A 23061-nucleotide genomic window follows, 5' to 3' on the forward strand; every position below is an offset into this window, starting at 1 on the left:
GATCTAAAAACAGAAGTAGAAACAACTATGAAATCACAAAGGGAGACAACTTTGGAGAGAGAAAACCTTGAGAAGAAATCAGGGGCAATACATGCAAATATCAACAACAGAATACAGGAGATGGAAGAAAGAATCTTAGATGCCGAAGATACCATAGAAACCATTGACTCAACAGTCAAAGAAAATGCAAAATGCAAAAAGCTTGTATCCCAGAATATCCAGGAAATGTAGGACACAATGAGAAGACCAAACCTAAGGATTATAGGTATACATGAGAGTGAACATTTACAACTGAAAGGGCCAGCAAATATCTTCAACAAAATTATGGAAGAAAACTTTCCCAACTTAAAGAGAGAGATGCCCATGAATATACAAGAAGCCTACAGAACTCCAAACAGACTGGACCTGAGCAGAAATACCTCCTTTCACATAATAATCAAAACACCAAAAGCACTAAACAAAGAAAGAATATAAAAGGCAGTAAGAGAAAAAGGCCAAGTAACATATAAAGGAAGGCCTATCAGAATCACACTAGACTTCTTAGCAGAGACCATGAAAGCTAGAAGATCCTGGGCAGATCTCATGCAGACTCTAAGAGAACACAAATGTCAGCCAAGACTACTATACCCAGCAAAACTCTCAATCTCCATAGATGGAGAAACCAAGATATTCCATGACAAAACCAAATTTACACAATATCTTTCCACAAGCCCAGCTCTGCAAAGAATAATAGGAGGAAAACTCCAATACAAGGAGGGAAACGACACCCTGGAAAAAGCAAGATAGTTACCTTCTTTCATCAAACCCAAAAGAAGATAACCACTCAAATATAATAATAACATCAAAAAATGACAGGAAGTAATAATCACTATTCCTTACTATCTCTTAACATCAATGGAATCAATTCTCCAATAAAAAGACATAGACTAACAGACTGGATAAAGAAACAGGAACCTACATTTTCCTGCATACAGGAAACACACCTCAGTGTCAAAGACAAAAACTACCTTAGAATAAAGGACTGGGAGACAATTTTACAAGCCAATGGTCTCAGGAAACGAGCCAGAGTAGCCATTCTAGTATCAGATAAAATTGAAATCCAATCTAAAGCCATCAAAAGAGACAGAAGGACACTTCTTGCTGGTCAAAGGAAAAATCCACCAAGAAGAACTCTCAATTCTGAACATCTATGCTCCAAATGCAAGGGCACCCTCATTCATAAAAGAAACTTTACTAAAGTTCAAAGCACACATTGCACATAACACAATAATTGTGGGGGACTTCAACACTCCACTCTCCTCAATGGACCTATCAGGAAAACAGAAACTAAACAGGGACACAGTAAAACTAATTGAAGATTTGGACCAATTGGATTTGGCTGATATTTATAGAACATTTCACCCTAAGCAAAAGAATATACCCTTTTCTGAGCACCTCATGGTTCCTTCTCCAAAATAGACCATATAATTGGTCACAAGACAGACCTCAACAAATATAAGAAGATCGAACTAATCCCATGCCTCCTATCAGATCACTATGGAGTAAGAGGGGTTTTCAATAGCAACAAAAACAACAGAAAGCCCACATACACATGGAGGCTGAACAATAATCTACTCAATGACACCTTGGCCAAAGAAGGAATAAAGAAAGAAATCAGAGACTTTTTAGAATTAAGTGAAAATGAAGGCACAACATACCCAAACCTTTAGGACTCAATGAAAGCAGTGCAAAGAGGAAAACTCATAGCCCTGAGTGCCTCCAAAAAGAAAATGGAGAGAGCATACACTAACAGCTTAACAACACACCTGAAAGCCCTGGAACAAAAAGAAGCCAATTCACCCAGGAGGAGTAGAAGACAGGAAATCTTCAAACTCAGGGCTGAAATCAATCAAGTGGAAACAAAGAGAACCATACAAAGAATCAATGAATCCAGGAGCTGGTTCTTTGAGAAAATCAACAAGATAGATAAACCCTTAGCCAGACTGACCAAAGGGCACCGAGAAAGTATCCAAATTAACAAAATTAGAAATGAAAGGGGGGATATAACAACAGAAACTGAGGAAATTCAAAAAATCATCAGATCCTACTACAAAAGCCTATACTCAACACAACTGGAGAATCTGGAGGAAATGGACAATTTTCTAGACAGATAACAAATACCAAAATTAAATCAGGACCAAATAGATCATCTAAACAGTCCCATAACCCCTAAAGAAATAGAAGGGGTCATAGAAAGTCTTCCAACCAAAAAAAGCACAGGAACAGATGGTTTCAGTGCAGAATTCTATCAGACCTTCATTGAAGACCTAACACCAATACTCTTCAACCTATTCCACAAAATACAAACAGAAGGAACACTACCCAATTCCTTCTACGAAGCCACAATTACACTGATACCAAAACCACCCAAAAAACTCCACTAGAGAACTCCTACAGCTGATAAACAACTTCAGCAAAGAGGCAGGTTATAAAATCAACTCAAGAAAATCAGTAGCCTTCCTATACTCAAAGGATAAGCAGGCTGAGAAAGAAATTATGGAAATGACACCCTTCACAATAGCCACAAACAGTATAAAGTACCTTGGGGTGGCTCTTACCAAACATGTGAAAGATCTCTATGACAAGAACTTCAAGACTCTGAAGAAGGAAATAGAAGAAGACCTCAAAAAATGGAAAAACCTCCCATGCTCATGGATCGGCAGGATTAATATAGTTAAAATGGCCATTTTACCAAAAGCAATATACAGATTCAATGCAATACCCATCAAAATCCCAACTCAATTCTTCATAGAGTTAGAAAGAGCAATTCTCAAATTCATCTGGAATAACAAAAAACCCAGGATAGCTAAAACTATTCTCAACAACAAAAGAAATTCTGGGGGAATCATTATCCCTGACCTCAAGCAATACTACAGAGCAATAATGTTAAAAACTGCATGATATTGGTACAGTGACAGGCAGGTGGATCAATGGAACAGGATTGAAGATCCAGAAATGAACCCACACACCTATGGCCACTTGATCCTCGACAAAGGGGCTGAAAACATCCAATGGAAAAAAGATAGCCTTTTCAACAAATGGTGCTGGTTCAACTGGAGGTCGACATGCAGAAGAATGCAAATTGATCCATCCTTGTCTCCTTGTACTAAGCTCAACTCCAAATGGATCAAGGACCTCCACATAAAGCCAGACACTCTGAAGCTAATAGAAAAGTAACTGGGGAAGACCCTTGAGGTCATTGGTACAGTGGGAAGGTTTCTGAACAGATCACCAATAGCATATGCTCTAAGATCAAGAATTGACAAATGGGACCTCATAAAATTACAAAGTTTCTATAAGGCAAAAGACACCATCAAAAAGACAAATCGGCAACCAACAAATTGGGAAAAGATCTTCACCAATCCTACATCAGATACAGGGCTAATATCTAATATATACAAAGAACTCAAAAAGTTAGACCCCAGAAATCCAAATAACCCTATTAAAAAAATGGTACAGAGTTAAATAAAGAATTTTCACCTGAAGAACTTCGGATGGCTGAGAAGCATCTCAGCATCTTCAATCCTGTTCCATTGATCCACCTGCCTGTCACTGTACCAATATCATGCTCAACTTCATTAGTCATTAGGGAAATACAAATCAAAACAACCCTGAGATTTCACCTTACACCAGTCAGAATGGCTAAGATTAAAAACTCAGGAGACAGCATGTGTTGGCGAGGATGTGGAGAAAGAGGAACACTCCTCCACTGCTGGTGGGGTTGCAAATTGGTACAACCACTCTCAAATCAGTCTGGCAGTTCCTCAGAAAACTGGGCATGTCACTTCCAGAAGATCCTGCTATACCACTCCTGGGCATATACCCAGAGGTTCCCCAGCATGTAATAAGGATACATGCTCCACTATGTTCATAGCAGCCCTATTTATAATAGCCAGAAGCTGGGAAGGACCCAGGTATCCCTCAACAGAAGAATGGATGCAAATAATGTGGTATATATACACAAAGGAGTATTATTCAGCCATTAGAAACAATGAATTCATGAAATTCTTAGGCAAATGGATGGAGCTGGAGAACATCATACTAAGTGAGGTAACCCAGTCTCAAAAGATCAGTCATGGTATGCACTCACTAATAAGTGGATATTAACCTAGAAAACTGGAATACCCCAAACATAATCCACACATCAAATGAGGTACAATAAGAATGGAGGAGTGGCCCCTGGTTCTGGAAAGACTCAGTGTAGCAGTCTAGGGCAAAACCAGAACAGGGAAGTGGGAAGGGGTGGGTGGGAGAACAGGGGGAGGGTATGGGGCATATGGGACTTTCGGGGAGTGGGGGGCCAGAAAAGGGAAATTCATTTGAAATGTAAATAAAAATATATCTAATAAAAAAAATAAAAGTCCCAGTGGAAGATTTCAAAGAATCAAGAATTTGACCAAAACCATGAACTTCAACAGGAAGGAACAACATTAATTTGCTAAACCTTAAAATGAAAATTGAAGTGTGCAATAAAAGTTAAGTAATGAACTAATTTGAATCACAGCTAACATTCACGTTTCAGAATCCAGCACACTTTGAGAAAACCCTCTGAGAACATACAGTCCAAGTTTCTATAAAGGGTACACTTTAAGCATACTTACTTGCTTGAAAGCTCCCAAATAGGAGGAAAATCAGGAGAACTGACTTTTCTGTTTTATTTTTATTTTTTACTCCTTTGACCTTGTTCAAGTCACTTCCAATCTCTTACCCTCACCTTGCTGGCTTTGAAATGGCCTGCTCTGAGACTATCAATATCCCAAACGTAATAGTTGCTGCCAATTCTGATATTCAGTGCAGCAAAATATTAAATGACCTCATAATTTGTCCCTGATAGCTAAGAAGCACAGACCCTCACAAGCCCCCGGCCTCTCTTATCTCATTTTCCCCTCCCTGCTATCCTTCCAGTCCCTCCTCTTCTCTGCCCTATCCACACTTCCTCCAAGTTCCCCTCCAGAAAAGAGCCAGCTGCTCAGGAATATCAACCAAACATGACATATCAAGATCCGATAAGACCAGGCACAAACTTTCATCTCAAGGCTACAGGAGGCAACCAAGGAGGAAAAATGGGTCCCAAGAGCTGTCAAAATAGTCAGGTACATCCCCACTCCCACTGTTAGGAGTTTCACAAGAACACTAAGCTGTACAACTTGTCAATACTCCCTCGGTGTCTTCCCTGACCACAACAATCCTGTGAGTTGATATCTCTTATTTTTATATAGTTTATTAGTTTTATATAGTTTATATAGTTTTGAAATAGGCTTTACATGAGAGTTGGTAGATGGTCTTGTTCAGACTCAAAAAAATACACTTCAACAGTCCTTTTTTAAAAGATATTTGCTTGCAAAAAAAAAAAAAAAGGTTTTAGGGACGCTTTCTGTAGAAGAATTTTAATCCAGCAACATAGCTGCTCTGGCAAGTGATCACATCCAAAAAACGTTCTAGGTCAATGTGATCTGTCTAGAATTCAGTCACACTCTGGATTACAGTATGTATAATCTGCTGGAATACAGAAACTCCCTTAGTATACACGTTTAATCCCAAACAATGAAGGTAAAGCTAGTTTGTGAAAGAAAGCAGCCATGTGTGAAATGATATCTTATCCATTAGTCAGGGGCAGACAAAGAGAGGAATCAGAGAAATATTTGACATAATGAGTCAGAGATGTTTCATGAGGACAGGAAATGGGGGGCAGTTCACTGAGTGGTGTTAAGTTCAAGCAATGCAGTGGAGTTCAGTTTGTGCAGTTCATACAGTGCAGTTCAGAAGAGGCAGTTAAAACCAGAGAATCAGAAGGAGCCAGAAGACTAGAACAAATTGCCAGAGTTCCTTTGAGACCACATAAAGAAATTCAGTGAGGAGAGAGAAGCCAGTTTGTATTAGTCAGCATGAGAAAAGTCTGAGCCAAAACAGCTGAGTTGAAGCAGACAGCCAGAGTTCAGAAAGAACTAGAAAGGGTGAGTTAATTCAGCAGTAAGTCTCTGAGACAACAATTATATCTGGCCAACAAAAGTTACACTTACAACTTTGTCATTCTCAAGGGAAAGTGATAGTTGAACATTCTGGTCCCCACAAAAATATGAAAGGAGGTGAGTAACCTAAAATATAGTGATTATTTATTGTATGTTAGACATGGCATGGTATTTTACATAATTGCTTTAGTCAGTCCCCACAGTACAGTGTTGCTTAGGTATTATATATATTTTCTAAGCAAGAAACCTGGCTAACTTTATGGTAAATGACTACTTTGTCAATCAACTACCATGAAAAGATTGAGATTAGAACTCAAGCAACCAGAATCCTTACTATACCAACATATTACTGATTAGGGCATACTTGCTAATTCAGTCATACACCTGAAAATGCTTAATGAATAAATCACATACTTAGCCATCAAGTAAGGGTAGAGTTCCTTGTATTTCTATTTGTCTTTTTTAACCTTTGTTCCCATGTGCACCTGTGTGTTCGCATATGAACACAAATATTACAGCACATGTGAGGGTCAAAGGGACTGGATTCCAGGACAGAAAGTACCTTTACCCATTAAGTCCTCTCTCTGGTCCCTTGTTTTGCTGTTGTTATTTGTTAATTGTTGTTTTAGAATGTCATCAGATGATGTAATATAATGCATGGGACTATTCGGTTCTCCAGGTAAACAGGCTTGAGCTTCTTGAATTCTGGCTTGGAGAGGACCTGATTGTGCTACATCTTGGTACTTTGTTTTGTTTTGTTTTGTTTGGGGGAGGGGTCTGGCAAAAGGAGCAAGAGGTGTGTTGTCAGGTTTTTGTAAAGTCTCATTGTTGTGATAGCAGCTAGCACAATACTTGGCACAAATTCCTACTCAATCAAAGCAGATCAGAGCTCTCTTTGTAACTTAAGTGACACAGCAAAAGAGGAACTGTTGTAAGGAGAAAAGAAACTAGGGTTACAGAGCTCAGGTGTCCTAAAGCCATAGCACAGATACCTACTCACAGCCTCCAAAATCAAGTTGCATTGGATAATAAAGGATAGCAAAGTATTAATTGGTGGTATTTAACAACAAGGAGACTTCCCATGTCCTATACCAAGCAACAATTTTGTCTAGTTTTTCTAGAACCACTGCTTCTAAAGAGATAGCTAAGAAAACAGAGGTACTACTGGGAGTACTTAGTGAACTTTGGCATCCTTTTACCCAGAACACTTCAAGTCCTGACTGACTACCTCCCATTTAACTGTGACCCGCTAATTCACTCCTTTCCCCTCCCTTCCTCTGTGTATTCTGACTTTTAGTATTTCTTCTCCTGACCTAACTCTGTCTCTGCTCAACAGCATCAAGTGGTATTTATGGACTATGTGCCTGGCACTACACTAGACAAAACAGGAGGACTTCTCAAAATTAATCAAAGAAATACATGTTCCATGGAAAAACAGACCTACAACATCCAAGCAGATTAGAGTTTTGGCAGCATATAGCAAATGCAGGTATAATTGGAGGCTTTGATTGATTTCAGAGCACAGAAACATTTATTTGGCTAATGATATGAACACTGAAGTATTTAGAAAAAGTATACTGATGGCAAAACTTAGTTTGAAAGGCACAAGAAGATAGGTGGCAATGCAGGTAAAAAGAAATTCAGGGAGTGGCAAGATGGCTTAGCAGGCAAAGGCACTTGCCATCAAATCTGATGACCTGAGTCTGATTTCCACACGTTGTCTTCTGACCTGCACACATATTCAATGGTATACACACACAGAGAGAGAGAGAGAGAAGAGAGAGAGAGAGAGAGAGAGAGAGAGAGAGAGAGAGAGAGAGAGAAATAAATTCAGAAATCAAGTACAATAGCATAATTAATTAGTATCGGAGTGCTCACAATATAATTTTTTCAACTTTTCTCTTATATTTGGTATTTTTCATAATTAGCGCTTAAGGATAAAAAGTATACATCATTAAACTTCAAGTTTCCAGAAGAAAATAGTCATATATTGTAAAAGTATAAGGCAATTAGGGCAAAGTGAAGTGAGAAATTTTGTTTCTTAGAAAAAGACAAAAACATCCAATGCATAGGTTTTTATTTTAATCCCAGATGTGGGGTAGGGCCTGCTTCAGACTGCCCATAGCAGCCAATGATGATCTGCCTTGTGTTCTAGCAGGAGTGGGATTTTGCCATCTGTAGAGAGTTCCTATGATTTGGTGACATCTGGAATTCTGGGGACTTTTCAGAGGGTACATAAATGGCCCAGAGAAGTAGGGGGTTGTTGCTTAGTTGTGATTTTTAAAGTAGTCAGTGGTGTGCAAAAACAAAACAACAAGAAGAAATTAGATGTCCTGATGGCAAAGATCAAACTCGCCCCACATCAGCAGGAAGTAGTGTAGCAATAATGTCCCATCCTTTCCCCTCTAAACTTTTTTCTCTTTTATTTAGTGTTAGAGGGTTGAAAAGGTAGTCGAGGAGTGAAGATGGGTGGAAAAAGGAGGACCCCACACAGTAGCCAAACTTCAGGGTACACAAAATTGGTGATTCTGAATGAATAGTATGTAAGACTCATACAACCAATTTTTTCCATATTTAAAAGTGCTTAAAAGACTAGAGAGATGGCTATTGTCAGGGGCCATAGCTTTGGGAGTGGGAAAAATTAGGAGGGTCATTGGGGCTTTCTGCCTGCAGGACTATCCGAAAAATGTGAATTTCAAGTTAAGGGAGAGTGCCTGCCTCAAAGTAATAAGGCAGAGTGTGATACAAGAAAACACCTGGCACCCCCCTCTGGCCACCACATGCTCACCAGTGTAAATACTCGTGTATGGCACACACACAAATACACATACACATACACATGCATGCTACAAAGTTACATGGCAGTTTGTTGAGCAGTGATCCATTTGATTTAGTATCTCAGTTGTCATTTTAAAAATTTATTCATGTATTTATTGGTTGGTTGGTTGATTTGCTTTTTTATTCTTTTTGAGACAGTACCTCATTATGTATCCCAAGCTGACCACCAAACTCACTATGTAACCCAGGATGGCCTTAAAGTCACAGTCATGATCATGCCTCAAGCTCCCAAATGTTCAAATCACAGAAATATGCCACTTGCTCTTACAGTTACTATTTTCAGTGAGGACTACGGTGGTAAATATTAAAAAGAATGTCAGAAGCATAGGAGAATAGCAATTGTCAACCAATAGAAAGACTGGATGCACCAAGACACTATAGAAGATACTGTTTTAAAACATTAGTCCTTGCCCAGTGCAGGCTAACAATATAGATGAAGGAATGCCAAAGTGGAGTCTGAAAGGGTCACTGGCTGGATCAGAGTTCTGTTAAGAGAGAAGTATAAATATTGGAAACAGGCTGGAGCCAAACTGCAGAGAATGCCAGGCTGAAAAATCTGGCCTTCCTCCTAAGGACAACAGGAAGCTATTTATGGCTTCTGAGTCAAGGAAAGAAAATTAACTAAAACTGATTAGCTCGATAGTACAATTTGTTTAGGCAAATGTACCTTCAACATGCACTTGGCTTCTATCTATATACTTCTGTTCCTTCTATTTCCCACATCGGAACATGGCCCAGAGACATTTCCAGCATGGTAGACACTGGTCACTTTTCAAGCAGCCCCTTCCTTGCATATATTCAGCCTATGTCCCTGTCCCTCCTTGTGTTTTCAACTTGCCTCAGTCTTGCTGACTCAGCAAGCAATAAATAAGATTCACATAATGTTTTTGAAATGAAGCTGGGGAGCTCTGAAACTGATTTCCTTTGTAATAATCAAACCCCAATTGCTGCAAGGATCACTGACTCGAGGTTGAAAACCTGCATATTCAACTAAGTGACATGAAGAGGTACAGGAATGTATGTTCTGTGTATATATAAAGCAACAATATTACTCTGTATACTGAAAGAAAGGTTAATGGAGGTACCACTACTGGACAGTGGTAAGTAATTGTGAGAACACCTCTTTAAAGTTGCTAAATTACAGTGGACTTTGTCTCTGTCTTTTTCCTATCCTCTAATCCCTGTTATGCCCCTACTTAAAACTCTGTGCTACCTCTATTCTGCCTATGAGACAATGACCACATGTAGTAGCAATTTTATTAACTTCCTACAGAATACCTTTCCAAATTCTTATTCTGGATCCCTCTGTCACATTCCTTGTAGAATACATACTGCATCATACCTTTAATGCAACTCTCCATGTTTATCTAAATGTTTTTTCATGTGTTGGTCTTCCTGCTAAGACCCTCTGCTAGCCTCTTCTTTATCTACTCTGAATATAGGCAACTCCCATTCATTCCTTAAAATGCAGCAAGTCAAAGCTTTGATCTACAGATTGCCCATAGCCAGCAGTAATTCCTTTCATTGTGTTTCTAAGAGGTCTCATGTATACCTCTCTTTTTGAGTATCCTATATATATATTGAATATAATTATTTCTTTAAGTTCTAGCTCCCCTGCTAGACTGAAAGCTCATTAAAATTATATGTAATTCCATATTATATTTCCAGTGCTTAGCATGAGGTCCAGACCTTGATCAAATGTTTATCAAATGAGTGACTTCGAATACTGGAAGTTCCTTGATTTCAAATTCAGCATCTTTTAAAAAAAACAAATTTTTGGTTTGCAGAGAAAGAAGTGGACATTACTGTGGCACTTTTATACATATATAAGATTACACTTTGTTCTTCTTTGCTCCATAGCTATATTCTTCCCTCATTTCTGGCCAGTCCCCTGCCTGATATCCCCAAATAGTTCCCTTTTCTGATTTCAAGACACACTCATTCCACTGCCCTTGGCATCTCCTGAAAGGTGAGTGTTAGAATACTCTGTGGCCACTATAATATTAGTGAAGTGTGTCTGAGGACACAACTGAAGAAGAAACAATAGGCAGACATATCATGAGGTCTTCCTGTGGAATAGTTTCTATCCCAGGAAATTCTTCCTGGCAGTTGTTGTTGCTAAAAAGAGCAGCTGGAACAGATGATAAGGGGCCTTTCCAGGGGGTTCTCCATCTTTGTTTTTCACAGTACATCACAGAAGCAATACTGTTTATATAATATTCTCCATATAATGCTTCACTTCTTCTGAATTACAGCACACATTCATTTGTGCTGTGCCTCCAGATGTCTTTCCACCAGCCCTATTAATGGACAGTCATTGAATGCTCTCCAATTTTTATTCTCACTTATCGTTATGATGCCAAGAACACTTTAAGAGACCAGTAAACAAAACATCACAAGGAGGAAGTAAGCAGAGCTTTAAAAAAAATCTTTGTTCATCAGACATCACCAGAGCACTTCACTATGTCTCCATTTTACAATGTTTTGTATGTTATAAGTAAAGTTTAAAGAAGGGAAATTAAGACCAGCTCAATGTCAAGCTTTGTAGGCAAGAAACAGGAAAAGAAGCTGAAGTCCATACATCTTCGGGTTTATGATCAGCTGACTCTGAAAAGTCAACATTGGGGCTGTTTCTTAAAAGTCGGTATAAAGCAATTATCCTTTTCTTTAGACTAAACTAAAGTGGTTTGCTGAACTTCAAAAAGAAAAACAACTGAGTCTGTTTTGATCTTCAAAAATGTCAAACAGGTAAACACTTTACTTTTTTTTTTTTGTACATATAAATCTAAGGGCCAAGCCTCGCTTGAGGAAGATTTAAGAGACATAAAATTTGTCTGAGGTATCTGCCAAATCTCTGCAGCAGAGACAGAAACCCTGGAAAAGCTGACACAATCATAATTCTCACAGCACCAGCAAGCTTGTACTGGTCTGGAGGCACAGAAATCCAGCCTTTCTTAGGTGATACTTAGGTGATACAAACAGACAAGTACATCATTTGCTTAGCAGCTATCTGGTAGCTTCCTTCTGCCTAGTTATTCCACAGAGGGAGAAAAGGGGAAAGAAAACTAAATGCCTTCTGGCACACAGCCTAATTTTCAGCTGGATGAATTTATCCTTAGAGGATGGGCTTGTTCGTTATGTGTTCTCTTTCTTTCAGTACCTCTTGAAGTTCATACACTAATCTCTCTCTCTCTCTGTCTCTGTCTGCCTGTCTGTCTGTCTGTCTGTTTCTCTCTCTCTCTCTCTCTCTCTCTCTCTCTCTCTCTCTCTCTCTCTCTCTCTCTCTCCACACACACACACACACACACACACACACACACACAAAACTCCAAGTCATCAAAATGAGTATTTATGAGTATCTGGTGTAGAGCCTAGAACAGTAATTCCACATAATAAGCCTGTAATAACTCACTGAATAATTTGAAACCTTAACTGTAATTTCGATGTTGAACTGGAGGGTTACAGATTCTTTTTTATTAGTATATACGCATATTAATTGCAAAACTAATGGTCTTAAAAGGGATATAATAGTCTATGCAAAGTAATATTATTTCATCCCCAGATGATTTATGCTCATAACTTCTATCCTCTAAAGATCATCCATTTTTGCACAATGGTTATTATTTTATATGAAAATGAAGGAGAGATCATGCTGCAGGATACGAAGTGATTATATGACAATCAATATACTTTTGTAGAGAAAAATTTGATACCTAGCATACATGAAATTGTATGTCATTACAGTAATCCCCATACATATGTCTAAGATCACTTAACATAAGAATATAGTGGGGCTGCTCCAGCTGAAGGGCCATCAGCAGTGGAACCAAGGCGACACAGGGTCCAGTTAGGCCCTGCGCCCACGACCACTGACCTTCGCTGGCCAGCCGGGCAGCAAGCAGCTGCAGTTGTGCGGCGCCTTTCCTGCACGGAGGCCACTTCAGAACTCGGCCTCCCACCAGTCAGGAGAGGAGCATCCATCTTGGTTCCGTACTCCAGGAATCGGACAGACTGAGGTACACAAACATAATCCGAGGCCAACACCGCGGTGGTCTGAGCCCGACGGGCGTTGGCCTGCACCCAGGCCCTGGGCGGGTCGGGGGGCCATCGGGGTGCCAACCCAGCCAGGAGGTTTTTTGCCCAGGCCTGCGAGCCGCCATTTTGCCTGCAGGACGACAGAGAGCTCAGGCGGGCAGACCTGTAACAGGCATAGCCTAAGGCTAACAAAGCGGGGGTCCAGGCCCCAAAAGGCACAGGACTGACCCCAAGAACTGGGCGGCTTGGTGGGCCATCTGTGAGTCAACCCGCCCAGGTGATTGTTAGCAAAGCAGACTCTCCCGGCGCTTTCAGGGAGCGCGGGCGCGCACGCCCGCCATCCTAGTCACCTGGCAAACCCAATTAACAGTCATAGCCCTAGGGGAACTTTGCTCGGACCTTGGCCTCCCAGGCTTTTGCCTGGACTCAGGGACTGGGCGGCCAGGCTAACCTTGTGTGCAACAGCCCGGTTGGCGGATCGGCTGCCCAGCGGAGTGAGCGGAACACAGGGGAGGTCACAGTAACATACACCGTCGGCACTCCCTGGGAGTGCACACGGGCTCCATCTGCTCCACAGACACAATCTGGGGCAAGGCCTCAGGCAGAAGCCCTTAGCTCTACTCTCTCCGCTTCCGGATCCAGATCAGTCTGGGTGGCAGCATTACATCTCCAAGCCCTGCAAGTGGCTAGCTGGGCTTCCAGGCGGCCAGCTGGGAGAAGTCAGTGTGCTCCAGTGAATCCAGCGGGCCCCAGCGGGAGCCTTCGGGTGCCTGCTTTGGGATCTGAACAGCCTGGGCAGCAGCACACTATCTACAAGCAGTGCAGGAGGTAAGCTGTGCACCAGAGGCCAACTGGGAAGGGGCAGCTTGCACTGGTGAGTCCAGCACTGACAAGATAAACTAACACCAGTGAGATCTAGATGGCAAAAGGCAAACGCAGGAACGTCACTAACAGAAATCAAGGCAATATGGCAACATCTGAACCCAATTCTCCTCTACCAACATGTCCTGGATACCCCATCACACCAGTAAAACAAGATTTGGATTTAAAATCACTGGTCATGATGCTGGTACAGGAACACATGAAGGTCATACATAAAGAAATTCAGGAGAAAATGGATCAAAAGTTAGAAGCCCTTGCAAGGGAAACACAAAAATCATTGAAAGAAATCCAGGAGAATACAAAAGCCAACAAGGAGGAAATGCAAAAAACACTTAAAGAAATACAGGAGAACTTTGATCAACAGGCTGAGGTCATGAAAGATGAAACACAAAAATCTCTTAAAGAAATACAGGAGAACTTTGGTCAACAGGCTGAGCTCATGAAAGAGGAAACACAAAAATCTCTTAAAGAATTACAGGAAAACACAAACATGCAAGTGAAGGAGCTAAGCAAAACCATCCAGGATCTAAAATCAGAAGTAGAAACAACTAAGAAAACTCAAAGGGAGACAACTTTGGAGATAGAAAGCCTTGGGAAGAAATCAGGGGACAGAGATACAAATATCAACAACAGAATACAAGAGATAGAAGAAAGAATCTCAGATGCTGGAGATTCCATAGAAACCATGGACTCAACAGTTAAAGAAAATGCTAAATGCAAAAAGCTTGTAACCCAAAATATCCAGGAAATCCAGGACACAATGAGAAGACCAAACCTAAGGATTATAGGCATAGATGAGAGTGAAGATTTACAACTTAAAGGGCCAGCAAATATCTTCAATAAAATTATGGAAGAAAACTTCCCTAACCTAAAGAGAGAGATGCCCATGAATATACAAGAAGCCTACAGAACTCCAAACAGACTGGACCAGAACAGAAATACTTCCCGTCACATAATAATCAAAACACCAAATGTTCTAAACAAAGAAAGAATACTAAAGGCAGTAAGAGAAAAAGGCCAAGTAACATATAAAGGAAGACCTATCAGAATCACAGCAGACTTTCCACCTGAGACTATGAAGGCTAGAAGGTCCTGGGCAGATCTCATGCAGACTCTAAGAGAACACAAATGCCAACCAAAACTACTATATCCAGCAAAACTCTCAATCACCATAGATGGAGAAACTAAGATATTTCATGACAAAACCAAGTTTACCCAATATCTATCCACAAACCCGGCCCTAAAAAGGATAATAGGAGGACAACACCAATACAAGGAGGGAAACTTCACCCTGGAAAAAGCAAGATAGTAACTTTTCATCAAACCCAAAAGAAGTTAAGCATTCAAATTTAAAAAATAACGTCAAAAATGATAGGAAGTAACAATCACTATTCCTTAATATCTCTTAACATCAATGGACTTAATGCCCCAATAAAAAGACACAGACTAACTGAATGGATACGTAAACAGGACCCTACATTTTGCTGCTTACAGGAAATACACCTCAGGGTCAAAGACAAACACTACCTTAGAGTAAAAGGCTGGAAGACAATTTTACAAGCAAATGGTCTCAGGAAACAAGCTGGAGTAGCCATTTTAATATCAGATAAAATTGACGTTCAACCCAAAGTCATCAAAAGAGACCCTGAGGGACACTTCTTGCTGGTCAAAGGAAAAATACAAAAAGAAGAACTGTCAATCCTGAACATCTATGCCCCAAATGCAAGGGCACCCTCTTTCGTAAAAGAAACTTTATTAAAACTAAAAGCACACATTGCACCTAACACAATAATTGTGGGTGACTTCAACACTGCACTTTCCTCAATGGACCGATCAGGAAAACAGAAACTAAACAGGGACACAATGAAACTAATTGAAGCTTTGGACCAATTAGATTTAACAGATATATATAGAACATTCTATCCTAAAACAAAAGAATATACCTTTTTCTCAGCACCTCATGGTACCTTCTCCAAAATCGACCATATAATTGGTCACAAGACAGACCTCAACAAATATAAGAAGATCGAACTAATCCCATGCCTCCTATCTGATCACTATGGAGTAAAAGTGGTCTTCAATAGCAACAGAAACAACAGAAAGCCCACATACACGTGGAAACTGAACAATACTCTACTCAATGATACCTTGGTCAAGGAAGAAATAAAGAAAGAAATTAAAGACTTTTTAGAACACAATGAAAATGAAAACACAACATACCCAAATCTATGGGACACAATGAAAGCAGTGCTAGGAGGAAAACTCATAGCCCTGAGTGCCTCCAAAAAGAAAATGGAGAGAGCATACATTACCAGCTTAATGACACACCTGAAAGCCTTAGAACAAAAAGAAGCTATTTCGCCCAGGAGGAGTAGAAGGCAGGAAATCATCAAACTCAGGGCCGAAATCAATCAAGTAGAAACAAAGAGAACCATACAAAAAATCAACAATACCAGGAGCTGGTTCTTTGAGAAAATCAACAAGATAGATAAACCCTTAGCCAGAATGACCAAAGGGCACAGAGAAAGTATCCAAATTAACAAACTTAGAAATGAAAAGGGAGATATAACAACGGAAACTGAGGAAATCCAAAAAATCATCAGATCCTACTACAAGAGCCTATACTCAAGACAACTGGAGAATCTGGAGGAAATGGACAATTTCCTTGACAGATACCAAATACCAAAATTAAATCAGGACCAACTAGACCATCTAAACAGTCCCATAATGCCTAAAGAAATAGAAGGAGTCATAGAAAGTCTTCCAACCAAAAAAAGCACAGGACCAGATGGATTCAGTGCAGAATTCTACCAGACCTTCAAAGAAGAGTTAACACCAATACTCTTCAAACTATTCCACAAAATAGAAACAGAAGGAACACTACCCAATTCCTTCTACGAAGCCACAATTACGCTGATACCAAAGCCACACAAAGATCCAACAAAGAAAGAGAACTTCAGACCAATTTCCCTTATGAACTTCGATGCAAAAATACTCAATAAAATTCTTGCCAACCGAATCCAAGAACACTTCAAAACGATCATCCACCATGATCAAGTAGGCTTTATCCCGGGAATGCAGGGTTGGTTCAATATACGGAAATCCATCAATACAATCCACTACATAAACAAACTCAAAGAACAAAACCACATGGTCATTTCATTGGATGCTGAAAAAGCATTTGACAAAATTCAGCATCCCTTCATGCTTAAAGTCTTGGAGAGAACAGGAATTCAAGGCCCATACCTAAACATAGTAAAAGCAATATACAGCAAACCGGTAGCCAGCATCAAACTAAATGGAGAGAAACTTGAAGCAATCCCACTGAAATCAGGGACCAGACAAGGCTGCCCCCTTTCTCCTTATCTTTTCAATATTGTACTTGAGGTACTAGCTCGGGCAATTCGACAACATAAGGAGGTCAAAGGGATACAAATTGGAAAGGAAGAAGTCAAACTATCATTATTTGCAGACGACATGATCGTCTACCTAAGTGACCCAAAGAACTCCACTAGAGAGCTCCTACAGCTGATAAACAACTTCAGCAAAGTGGCAGGTTATAAAGTCAACTCAAGCAAATCAGTGGCCTTCCTATACTCAAAGGATAAGCAGGCTGAGAAAGAAATTAGGGAAATGACCCCCTTCACAATAGCCACAAACAGTATAAAGTATCTTGGGGTGACTCTTACCAAACATGTGAAAGATCTATATGACAAGAACTTCAAAACTCTGAAGAAGGAAATGGAAGAAGACCTCAAAAAATGGGAAAACCTCCCATGCTCATGGATCGGCAGAATCAATATAGTTAAAATGGCCATTTTGCCTAAAGCACTATACAGATTCAATGCAATACCCATCAAAATCCCAACTCAATTCTTCACAGAGTTAGAAAGAGCAATTATCAAATTCATCTGGAACAACAAAAAACCCAGGATAGCTAAAACTATTCTCAGCAACAAAAGGAAATCTGGGGGAATCAGTATCCCTGACCTCAAGCAATACTACAGAGCAATAGTGTTAAAAACTGCATGGTATTGGTACAGTGACAGGCAGGAGGATCAATGGAACAGGATTGAAGATCCAGAAATGAACCCACACACCTATGGCCACTTGATCCTCGACAAAGAGGCTGAAAACATCCAATGGAAAAAAGATAGCCTTTTCAACAAATGGTGCTGGTTCAACTGGAGGTCAGCATGCAGAAGAATGCGAATTGATCCATCCTTGTCTCCTTGTACTAAGCTCAAATCCAAATGGATCAAGGACCTCTACATAAAGCCAGACACTCTGAAGCTAATAGAAAAGAAACTGGGGAAGACCCTTGAGGACATCGGTACAGGGAGAAAGTTTCTGAACAGAACACCAATAGCGTATGCTCTAAGAGCAAGAATTGACAAATGGGACCTCATAAAATTACAAAGTTTCTGTAAGGCAAAGGACACCATCAAGAGGACAAATCGGCAACCAACAAATTGGGAAAAGATCTTCACCAATCCTACATCAGATAGAGGGCTAATATCCAATATATATAAAGAACTCAAGAAGTTAGACTCCAGAAAACCAAACAACCCTATTAAAAAATGGGGTACAGAGTTAAACAAAGAATTCTCACCTGAAGAACTTCGGATGGCGGAGAAGCATCTTAAAAAATGCTCAACTTCATTAGTCATTAGGGAAATGCAAATCAAAACAACCCTAAGATTTCATCTTACACCAGTCAGAATGGCTAAGATTAAAAATTCAGGAGACAGCAGGTGTTGGAGAGGGTGTGGAGAAAGAGGAACACTCCTCCACTGCTGGTGGGGTTGCAAATTGGTACAACCACTCTGGAAATCAGTCTGGCGGTTCCTCCGAAAACTGGGCACCTTACTTCCAGAAGATCCTGCTATACCACTCCTGGGCATATACCCAGAAGACTCCCCACCATGTAATAAGGATACATGTTCTAGTATGTTCATAGCAGCCCTATTTGTAATTGCCAGATGCTGGAAAGAACCCAGGTATCCCTCAACAGAAGAGTGGATGCAAAAAATGTGGTATATCTACACAATGGAGTACTATTCAGCCATTAGAAACAATGAATTCATGAAATTCTTAGGCAAATGGACGGAGCTAGAGAATATCATACTAAGTGAGGTAACCCAGACTCAAAAGGTGAATCATGGTATGTACTCACTAATAAGTGGATATTAACCTAGAAAACTGGAATACCCAAAACATAATCCACACATCAAATGAGGTACAAGAAGAAAGGAGGAGTGGCCCCTGGTTCTGGAAAGACTCAGTGAAACAGTATTCAGCAAAACCAGAACGGGGAAGTGGGAAGGGGTGGATGGGAGGACAGGGGAAGAGAAGGGGGCTTGCGGGACTTTCGGGGAGTGGGGGGGCTAGAAAAGGGGAAATCATTTGAAATGTAAATAAATTATATCGAATAATAAAAAAAAAGAATATAGTGAATGCATGGGTTATATTCTGTAAATAGGAGTGACTGTAGAATTCAACCAATATCTTCCCTGGGGATACATCACTAAAAATGCATTTACATGCATTTAAAAGTAAATTAACCAATAACATTGGCCCCATGACATGTACTCTCCCTTGTATAATCAATTTTATCCTGATTTTCTCTGGCGTTTGATCGGCAACCCTGACTTCCAAGACACTGACTTCCAAGGAAAAGAGAAACAGAGAAATTGGAGCTAGTCCACTTCCCTTGCCTGAAGTCTTGTTCAAGTTAGGAAAGTTTTCTATACATTAACACAACGCAAAGCACTACTTGCTAAAACCATGTAAGTTTTGGACTCTTCTTGCTATGCTATGATAACTTGCCCGAGGGAATGTAAGAAGTCTAGGTAGAGTGACAAAGACCAACAGGTGATTTCAGAAAAATGCAAAACACTAAGTCACTGCGGGGGCGGGGGGGGGGGGGGTAATGATTCTTAACATAGTTCCTCATTATGATAACTTTGCTTCTATTATTTATTTAAAATAATCTTCATCTGTAAAATAGTAAGAACTTTTTTTTGAGACAGGATTTTGTCATGTAGCTCCACCTTGCCTAGGACTTACTATATAGATTAGGCTGCCCTCAAACTCACATAATTCTGCCTCTGCCAGTCAGCTTAAAATAGGAATAACTATTGAATGTATTTAATATGCTGTTCTGAGGATAAAATACCAGTAGTTTGTGTATCATAAGAACAGTTAGCCTATATAATCCACATCAACATTTGGTCAACTACAAACATTTCACATCAGCCTGCCAATAGCTTACAATTTCAAGAAAAAATAAGTTATATGAAGTAAACTTGATGCTAGTGGAGGTGATTTACAAAGCTTTCATCAGCCAGCCTAAAAACCTTGGGATATTATACTAAAGATTGTGCATAGCCTTTGAACTATTTATATGGAGGCTGAATAGCATCAGATTTGTGATTTATAAAACATCTTTTATATGTAAAGCAGATGGGGAAAAAAGTTGGTCTGGAGGTAGAAATCTAGTATTACAAAATTATTTAAAAATAATAAACCAATATTTCTCTGTTAAAATTAGGATAATAAATATATACAAGAGATAAAAAGTACAAGTCATATGCAATTGTATCATTTGTGGCAAACCCATAATTGGCTATATTTAATAGTAAAGCAATCTTCCAGACTTATATGCCATGTGTAAATTAAGTACACCTTTAAGTTGGAATATATTATGTTCTACTGGGACTTGTATGGCCTGGAAAAGATAATGAAAATGTCTAAAATTCTAAAAAATGAAAGGATGAGAGTTTTAACTGTTAGGTTCATTGAAAGTAACAAATGCATATCTGCCAATTTACATTTTTCCATACTTTTTATTTCCTGCATTACTAAGGTCCACATTCATTTTGCCATAAAATAACCACGGTTCTTAGATGTCTACCATCCCAGCTGCTCTTTCTAAGTGTATAGAAACAAACACAAGATGTAGTCCCTGCCCTTAGGAGCTTATAAACAACTGAGAAAGAAACATCCACAGAATGATACACTATAGTATGAGCTGCTCTAGAACAGAGGTACTATGGGCCCTACAGAAGGGAGACTCTTGCCTTGTGTGTACATTCATGCACATGTGGATTGTTCATTGGAAAGCCTTCCCAGCAATGGTCATATTTCAATATGAAGTTCTAAAGGCCTCAGTAACAGTCAGTGAGGTAAGAACTGTGCTTCCGCATAATGCAAATTCACTCTCCTGAACAGTACCCTGGCTGTTACCTTAATGAATGAAATAGCATGCTCTGGCGATATTATATCCATCATAAAAGATAAAGACCAAGCAAGTAGTAACACTAATAGAATAATAGTTACATGTAACTAATTCTTCCTAATTCTAACTAATAAATACCTCTCAAGTCTGTTTCCTCCTCTTCCATGCCACTACTTATCTCTCTGAAGGAAAACACCCTCCTTGTACACTGATGAAGCCTCCCTTCATTGTGTCCTTTCCCGTCACCTTAAAAATGTGAAAATATGCTAGTGATGCACCCTTCCTGAAAATGTAGAGTTATTTTCTATTGCCTACTAGATTCCTTACATCTAGTTGCATGAGGTTATAACTTGGTGATGTTTAACATGGTCATACTCTTACTTAATATTTGTCCTACTCATGTAGTTTCTTCTTTTATTAAATCAAGTCTTACGCAACCTTGGGTTTGATGAACTATCCAGATTTTTTTATCTGATACATTAAATTATGCAGCGACTGAACTTTTAAATGTGTTGGGAGCACCACATAACTACCACTGGTCTATGTCCCTCATTTTGAAAGCCAATGGGCCTGTGTATTCATATTTAATAGCATTGCAGCTGATTCTTTAAAAATCACGCTCAAAATGCTGTAGCATACTTTGCTTGAACCTTACTTATCCTAGACAATCTATACCCAGCTCTGACAAACTGTTCATATTGAAAAACAACCTTCCACACTAATAGAGACACATGCCATTCAGAGTGATTCCTTTGTCTCCAATGGCTCCTCTCTACCTTCAAGGCCTCTCTGTCATGTCATCTCCTCACAAAAGACATTTCCATAACCCCCTCCTCTGATTAGCCACTCTTTCCTCACAATACCACAATGCTTTCTACCTGTTTCTGTTCTCCTACAATTTTCTACTCTATGGTACCTCACATTTGTGGTCACATAGCTCCTCTAAACCCAGTGAGGGTTCAGACCTTGTATTCAATTGCATCTTCTTGCATTTCATGTGTGCTTAGGTCCCAGAGGACAACTAGTATCCTGGGTCCCTTTGAAAAAGCTGAAATGAAATAAAACCCCAAGAATTGTCTAGATGCAAATGGCTTAAAGGTAGGACATAGTTTTGTTTTGTTTTTTATAGAATCATCAAATTTAGAAAAAGATACAATGACTATAATTTTGGCAGACATAATCAACTATGGTTATAATTGTTAAGCTAATTTGGTATTGGCAACTACTTTACAGCACACACACTCTAATACAAAAATCCAAATGACTCATTTGGGTTTCTTCCAGGATGAACAATTGTACCTTAAAGCAATCCTTCCCTGCCATAGTTGGAAAATCATGAGCAAAAATACACATCAGAACTAGGAAACGGTGGGGGAAAGAGCATGGGCTTTCAAGTCAGAACTCTTGTATACCAAAACTCCACCTCAATTATCTCTAATCTATTTGACTTTAGATGTTTGCTTAAAATATGCATTTTCATTTCTTCTTCTAGAGAGATAGTATATATAAGACTCTCAGACAGAGTTGCAAAGTGCTTATGATTCTTGGACATTATGTGGGTTCAATAAATAGGAGTCATTAGTGCCTTCTAATCAGATGATTACAATTCAGGCAATCTGCTACACAAGGGTAGCAGACTCATTTCTTAATGTGTATGGCACTTTGCTTTCTAATTGACAAATACAAGTTGTGGCAAAGATTAGCCACATACAAAACATCTACAAAACAAAAGTTTCTCCTTATATTTAAATTAAACTCACACCTGGAACATACCACCACACTTCTTTGTGTTCTCCAAGAATTGATCTCAAATCAGGTTCCCCTAGGACGAAAAGGAAAATCACCCAGTCTTAATTTTTTTCTCTTTAATTTTATTCAATAGAGAATAAAATTGAAACTTTGTATACTCTTCAACATGTCACCTTACTATGATCTCCCAATATTATCCCAGTATTATCTCCCAATATATCCCTGCTGATGCCTCTTGTAGAACCATGTGCACCTCTGTCATACACTCCTCCCTTTTCTGTACCCCCATTTCTTAATCTCCATGTCCTG

At 39.5% G+C, this 23061-nt stretch overlaps 1 protein-coding gene across 2 annotated transcripts in view; it reads right to left on the bottom strand.

Moving 5' to 3' along the window:
- Window positions 1-23061, bottom strand: part of Enox2 (ecto-NOX disulfide-thiol exchanger 2) — a 320995-nt gene that overhangs the window by 296777 nt on the left and 1157 nt on the right. For both annotated transcript variants that reach the window (XM_052171208.1, XM_052171207.1), the window contains exon 2: window positions 22766-22825. The gene's annotated coding sequence lies outside the window, so the exon portion shown is untranslated. The remainder of the gene's footprint in view (window positions 1-22765; window positions 22826-23061) is intronic.

The sequence above is a fragment of the Apodemus sylvaticus genome, chromosome X, assembly GCF_947179515.1.
Source record: "Apodemus sylvaticus chromosome X, mApoSyl1.1, whole genome shotgun sequence".
Lineage (NCBI taxonomy): Eukaryota > Metazoa > Chordata > Mammalia > Rodentia > Muridae > Apodemus > Apodemus sylvaticus.